Below are 7,372 nucleotides of genomic sequence, written 5' to 3'. Positions count from 1 at the left end.
TTTGGGTTTGCCACACAAACATAAAGTTACTGTGCAATGTTTTATGTTTCATGGTTTGAGCAACCCTAAAGTCCATCAACAAAACCTGAGAGCATTGACTATGAAGAATTCAGTACAATTTCTCTTTACTTCTTTTCCTAATGTTAAAAGGCAGTTTTGTGTACTGTGGATCTTGGCTTTAGGGAATCATTGTGGTGTAATTAATGGAAAAGACGGTGAGCTCAGAAGTGAAAAGTCCAGGGATTGGATCTGCCTGCACAAACACGCACACACGTCATACATCAGCACACTCCCTGCCGTCTGGATTTGGACAACCTACTTACCCTGTCTGATCTGTAGTTTCCTCAGAGTTTTTTGAGGTTTTTTTGCAAGTCATATGCTTTTCTGTATGTGAAGCACATGGAAAAAGTATGTTCTAAGCAATTAAGTGTTCTCCATATGTAAATTATTTGAATAATCCATCAATCATAAAGATTCAGTTAGTTGAGTTTTTCCCTGATTTGGGTCAGATCTTTGTTGAACTGGTGTCACTAATCTCATTGTTTTCTTAAAATTTATATTCACCTGGTAATGCTTCTCTGAGTCGTAGCAGAATGGATTGTGGTTATTGTAATGGTTATCTATTTAGCTATTAATATTTGATATTCATTACTAGACGATTATTAGAAAAAAGGACATTTAAATTTTATATTCTCAGAGGTTTAAGAACTATGTATACGTGCAGAACATGCTTAAGGAAAATGAAAAAGTGTAGGGATTACTTATTTCCGTTTCTGAATTTAAATGAAAGTTGTAAAAACAATTTAGAATGGTTTCTAACTGTATTTTCACTGATAAGAGAACTTTAGATGTTGGGGATTTATTAGTACAACTGCTTTTATGGAGGAAGGTGGTTGAAGGGGAACAATTATTACTGGTTTTGTCTTTCCTACACCAAGGAATCCCCATCTGACCACATGACAGAATTGGCTCTAGAGTATAGTCTGTGTGACAAGTGACTTTAACCTGTGATGGGACGTAGGTGGAATTGCACAGCTTGCCTTAACACTAGTGAGGGACAGGGGGGATGTGGTTTTCCTGTTTCTGACAATTAGTGCTCTTTGAAAATGAAGATTGTGGTTTATTTATCTTCGTGTCTGCACTCACATTCATGTATACAGACATACACATACACATTCACACACACACACACACACACACACACACACACACTATGACACCATTGCCGGTAATAACCATTATGGATGCTTAGTAATTAGATAACACTGTTGCTTCTTCAAACATCACCATTTCCCTACACTCATACCTTGTTCTCTCCCTACCTATTCTAAACCAGCTGTATCACAAGTAACTCAAGATCCTTCTGTAGAAATCAGAAGATATTTATCTGTGCCTTTTATAGAGGCATCATCTAGGACAGTGATGGGAGTTTGGGGGGAAGGAGGGTTCAATGACTTTCAAGTGGAAAGTGGGGAGGGCCTTATGAGAATCAATGTAACAAGGGCAAATAGTATACTTACATAGACACTGAATCTGTATTATATGGGACAAAACCCTATTGTTTTGTTATATAATATTAAATGAAGTAGAATTTTCTTAATGCCAGGTGGGAGCATCTGTAAGATGTACTGATATTTGTCTCGGGCACCTTGAAGGATGGAGGTGGGTCATGAGACTTTCATGTATACCGAGAGGCTCTGTGGTTTAAACAAGGTTGAGATAACCTTGTGGAATCAATGTCAAATGGATGTGTCCCTCCCTTTTGAAGACTGAGAGACTTCCTCTTTCAGGTCACAGGTGTAACTAAGCCCTGAGAGGCGGACTCTTAAGAACCTAAATATAAATGAAACTGGAGTGGAAAACAGAATGGCAGGAAATTCATGGAAACACAGACTTATAACTGTCCCATGGCCTGTTTTTTTCTGAATCTGAGGAATTAGTCCACTCTGCCCCTGTGGTCAAGCTGCCCTGGAAGTTAAATCCTAAGAGAAGCCATGTTGGTTCTCTTGTGGGATCACCGCTAAAGATCCCCGAGTCACTGCGTGGCCCAGTGCTCTGCACACTGCTGTACGTAGACTTGTGTGGCAAAACAGCATGTTTGCTGAGCGTGGATCAACCAAAGAGAGTTATAGGAATGAAATATTAAATGGCATAAGACTAACATAATCTGACACATCCATTTCAAGATAGAGATGAGTTTATGAATGGGACTAAAGATACACACAGTCTATTAATGACAACACCCCAGATTCATCTCCACATTTGGAACTGCCTTGCAATTTAGGCCTGCCAAGGCCAAGTCTAATGACATGAGACCTCACCACCGTGGGTGCTCGGACAAGCACAGTCAATGCTTACCTTCTTAGTCTTCTTGTTTTCCAGTTTCCTTGGCTATCCAATCACTCTCTGACTGTAACATTTTCCCTTTCGCCACATTAAAACACACAGCGGCTACCTCTTGGGTCTTACTAACCAGGAAGCCGGTGACTTGGCATATCTATGCTGTGTTTAGCTAGGAGGTTAACTAGGAGGGTAATTGTGCAACCGCTGGTTCCTAGTTATTGGGGGTGGGGTATTTCAAAACCCCTAAGCACCGTTAGCTACCTTCCTGATCTAACATTCAATGATTCTAAGGCCAGAAGTTTTTTCAGGCAGTGAGGAGAAAGCACCCAAAGCATTAAGCTTTAAGGCAGAGAGGCCCGGTCCTAGGGAATCCTGCATAGGCTCTATGCACCATTCACCTGAGGGCTCTATTTTATAAATACAAAACCAAAAAAAAGTTTTTCGAGTTGCATAGTTGCATCACACTGACTCTTCATGGAGGCAGATGGTAAGATGTGAGGCATTTGCCTTGGGAGTCTTTACAATCCATTTAGAAATAGCAGCACAAAAATCCTATGATCATCTCCCCCCTGCCAGCCTGAAATGTCAGCCCTGTGGGAAGCTGATAGGTGTTCCTGCCATCAGCCGAAGCAGCACCTCTACATTCCTACCTTTCAGGATACTTTATTCACTATATATTCTATGTAAACTGTTGGATTTGACAAGGAGGAGTTGTCAAAGGCAGACTACTGGGAAGGGGCTATGTTGGGTTGAATTTGGCACCAATCTCTCACACTTGACAGCTCAAGTACGAGATTGTGGATGAGCTATAGGACCTGTGAGCCTCCTCAGTCAGCAAGCGCGGGCCTTAAGTCACATTTAATTCAGAAAACCCTGACAGCCCTGCATAAAATGTGAGCCGTAAAATGGAGGGATAGGAGCTGTGTGGAAGAGTAGACCATTTAAAGTTATTTCCTTTTACTGAAGTTTTGGAAAATATGAACCAGGACAATACAGACTCCAGCACACTGCAAAGAGATCCACATTAGTAAATAAAGAAAATAATCCAAACTTTAAGCCATGGCGACATGACTTTTAAGGGCTAAAAGCTAAGAGGGAAATCAGTGGAGAGTTAGAAGCTGCCTAAAATTCTTAATTTTTTAACCTAAATCATACATATCTATATCAACAAAAAAACCTGAAATAAAGAGAAAAGTAAAGGATTGAAGCAGTGTGGTGTAGTGAATAGAATACTGGATTTGAAAAACACCTATGACGGAGTCTTGGTTCTGAGATTTTCTGGCTGCCTGTGATAACCAAGGCTTTAAGCTCCATCTTCAATTCTAAAATGGCCAAATTAATACTTTTCCTATTATATTAATAGTCTATTGCCACAATAATTCTGCATAACAAATCATCCCATGACCCGGCGAATTCTGCAGGGTTGAGCTGATCTTGACTGGGTTTGCTCATGCGTCAGCTGTAAGTTACAGATGGGCCAGGCAGTTCTGCTAGATGTATGGCTGGGCTCATGTATCTGGAAATTGGCTGAAGCTTGGCTGATTCAGAAAGATCTCCACAAGCATTACTGGGGCAACTCAACTCTATTCCATGTGTCTTATTCTCCCCAAACTATGGCATGTGGGCCAAATCCAGCCCATGGGCTATTTTTATAAATAATGTTTTATTTATAACAAATGAGTACCTCTGAAACACAGAGGTACTCATTTGTTTTCAAATTTTCATATTTTCTATAACTGCTTTTGTGCCACAATGGCAGAGTTGAATAGTTGAATCGTTGCAGTGGAAAACACATGGCCTACAAAACCAAACATACTTACTATCTGGTCTTTTACAAACAAGCCTGATTCTTGCTCCAGAAGGCTAGCCTGAGTGTGCTATCATGGCCATCGCAAGGGAGCAAGAGAGGAAATGCAATTGTGTAAGCCCCCTTTCAAGAGTCTGCACACATCACATCCACTAACACACCACTGGCCAGAGAAGTCAAGTGGCTGATTTCAGAATTAAAGTGCTGGAAAGTAGACTCACCCTCCTGATAGGAACTGCAAAGTCACATGGCACAGGGGCATAGCTGCACAGAGGGGTGAAGATTTTAGGTCATTGATACAATCGGCAGATTATACTTGTTCACTTTGTGATGCTATTATGAGGTTCAATTCAGACACATATTAAGGATTTTATAAGCCTTACAACATTATACAATTAAAACAGTATTTGTTCTAATGTGTCATAATTTTATCAGATTAGTGGTAATCTGTGATATATTCAGTATGATAGCAATAGTTATAGCTAAGTAAAAAATGCAATGCAGGATATGTAAACTTGGCCTTCTCCCTCTTATTTGCAATGTGCTGTCTTAGGAAGACAGATGGGACAAGGAACAAATATTTGGATAACCTTATCCCCTCTGTAACCAAGTTGGCTCCCAAACTGTGCCCAGTCTGTTCTCTTGAAATTATCATATACACTCTGCTCCCAACCAAGTGTTTCATCAAATTTTATCAGTTTCTGACTATTGACATATTGAATGTAGACCAGAGAATATTACTGGTCCAAACATAAAATTTGAGTGTTAGTCTTTGCTGAAATAATTGTATATTATCTTCTATGGGTTGTACTAATCATGAAAATAAGACTGTGCTAAATCTTATTTGAGCTTCCCAATCTATAAACTTGATAACTAATGGAATATAATTTACTTTTTTAAAAATAACTCATCTTTCATGACAATATAGTTAGAGGTGGAATCCAAGAATTGATTATAATGATAGTTTTGCCACTGACAAACGTGAGGCACCCAGGCAAATTACCTACTCATGCTCTATTTCTTCACATTTATTTTGTTCCCACTTTTTAAATTTATATATATTCATGGGGTACAAGTACAATTTTGCTACATTGATATATTGCACTGTGGTGAAGTCAGGGTCTTCAGTGCATACATCACTGAAGCAACACATATTGTACCCACCAAGAAACCTCCTAACTTCCAGCGCTCTTCCACGCTCCTACCCCTCTGGGTCTCCATTGTCCATCATTCTACATTCTGCTCCCATGTGTACACATTTAGCTCCACTTATAAGTGAGAACATGCTGTATTTGTCTTTCTGTGTCTGAGTCATTTCATTTAAGACAATGGCCTCCAGTTCCATCCATGTTGCTACAGAAGACATGATTTCATTCCTGTTTACAGCTGAATAGCATTCCATGGTGAATATATGCCATGTCTTTTTTTATCCAGTCCTCCATTGATGGACATTTAAGTTGACTCCGTATCTTTGTTATTGTGAATAGTGCTGCAATAAACAAACAAGTACAGGTATGTTTTTTATATATTGATTTCTTTTCCTTTGGGTAGATACTCAGAAGTGGGATTGCTGGATCATATGGTGGTTCTATTTTTAGTTCTTTGAGAAACCTCTGTACTGTTTTCCAGAGAGGTTGCACTCATTTACATTCCCACTAACAGTGTATAAAGTGCCCTTTTCTCCACATCCTCACCAACATCTGTTGAGGTTTCTCTTGTTTTTTTATAATAATTATAGCCATTCTGATTGGTATAAGATGACATTTTAGTATGGTTTTAATTTGCATTTTTCTGACGAGTAGTGATGTTGAATATTTTTCATATATTTATTGGCCATTTGTTTATCTTCTTTTGAAAAATGTCTATTCGTGGCCTCAGTCCACTTTTAATGTTTTTTTTGTTGTTGTTGTTTTTTGAGTTCCTTGTAAATTCTGGATATTAGTCTCTTGTTGGAAGTGTAGCTTGCAAATATTTTCTCCTGTTCTGCAGGTTGTCTGTTCACACTGTTGATTATTTCTTTTGCTGTGCAAAAGCTTTGTAGTTTATTTAAGTCCCATTTGTTTGTTTTCGTTTTTGTTGCTTGTGCTTTTGATGTCTTAATCATGATATTTTTTGTCTAGACCAATGTCCACAAGAGTTTTCCCTAGGTTTTTTTCTAGTACTTTTATAGTTTTAGATCTCACATTCAAGTTTTTAAACCATCGTAAGTTGATTTTATATATGGTGAGAGATGGAATTCAGTTTCATTCTTTTGCATATGACAATCCAATTTTCCCAGCACAATTTATTAAATAGGGTGTCTTTTCCTAGTGTATATTTTTGTCTACATTGTCAAAAATTAGTGTGTTGTAGCTATATGGCTTTATTCCTGGGTACTTTATAATGTTCCATTGGTTTACGTGTCTACCTTTATACCAGTACCATGCTGTTTTGGTTTACTATAGCCTCATAGTATAATTTGAAGTCAGGCAATGTGATGCCTCCAGATTTATTTATTTATTGCTTAAAATTGCTTTAGCAATTCAGGCTCTTTTTTGGTTCCATATAAACTTTAGAATTGTTTTTTCTAATTCTGTGAAAAAACGATGTTGGTATTTTGATAGAGATTGCATTGAACCTGTAAATTGCTTTAGGCAGCATGGTCATTTTAACATTAATTTTACCAATCCATGAACAGGGGATGTTTTCCCATTTCTTTGTGTCACCTATAATTTCTTTCATCAGTGTTTTGTAGTTTTCCTTGTAGAGATCTTTTACCTCCTTGGTTAATTCAGCATCCTTTTATGATAAAAATCCTCAACAAACTAGGCATTAAAGAAACATACCTCAAAATAACAAAACCCATATACGACAAACCCACAGTCAACATTAACCTTAACGGGGAAAAGTTGAAAGCATCCCCCTTAAGAAATGGAACAAGACAAAGATGCCACCTGTCACCACTCTTATTCAACACAGTACTGGAAGTCCTCACCAGAGCAATCAAGCAAGAGAAAAAATAAAAGCCATACAAATTAGAAAAAAAATAAAGTCAAGTTGTCCCTATTAGGTGATAATATGATTTTATATCTAGAAAACCTTAAAGACGCCACCAAAAAAACTCTTAGATTTAATAAATGAATTCAGTGCAGTTTCAAATACAAAATCAATGTACTGAAATCAATAGCATTTCTGTATACCAATAACAATCTGGCCAAGAACAAAATCAATGGAGCAATCCCA

The sequence above is a fragment of the Propithecus coquereli genome, unplaced genomic scaffold, assembly GCF_000956105.1.
Source record: "Propithecus coquereli isolate 6110/MARCELLA unplaced genomic scaffold, Pcoq_1.0 Scaffold78, whole genome shotgun sequence".
Lineage (NCBI taxonomy): Eukaryota > Metazoa > Chordata > Mammalia > Primates > Indriidae > Propithecus > Propithecus coquereli.
The sequence above is the reverse complement of the archived record's forward strand: the minus strand, read 5'-3'. Positions refer to the sequence as shown.